Genomic DNA, 506 nt, shown 5'->3' on the forward strand with positions numbered 1-506 from the left:
AACACCGAAATCAAACTGATTATATCTTTGCAGCCAAAGATGGAGAAGCTCTATACAGTCACAAAACAAGACTGGGAGCTGACTGTGGCTCAGATCATGAACACTTTATTGCCAAATTCAGACTTAAATTGAAGAAAGTAGGGAAAACCACTAGACCATTGAGGTCAGGTATGACCTAAATCACATCCCTTATGATTATACAGTGGAAGTGAGAAATAGATTTAAGGGACTAGATCTGATAGATAGAGTGCCTGATGAAATATGGACGGAGGTTCGTGACATTGTACAGGAGACAGGGATCAAGACCATCCCCATGGAACAGAAATGCAAAAAAGCAAAACGACTGTCGGGGGAGGCCTTACAAATAGCTGTGAAAAGAAGAGAAGTGAAAAGCAAAGGAGAAAAGGAAAGATATAGGCATCTGAATGCAGAGTTCCAAAGAATAGCAAGGAGAGATAAGAAAGCCTTCCTCAGTGATCAATGCAAAAGAAATAGAAGGAAAAACA

This window comes from Bison bison, unplaced genomic scaffold (assembly GCF_000754665.1).
Source record: "Bison bison bison isolate TAMUID 2011002044 unplaced genomic scaffold, Bison_UMD1.0 scf7180017864367, whole genome shotgun sequence".
Classification (NCBI taxonomy): Eukaryota; Metazoa; Chordata; class Mammalia; order Artiodactyla; family Bovidae; genus Bison; species Bison bison.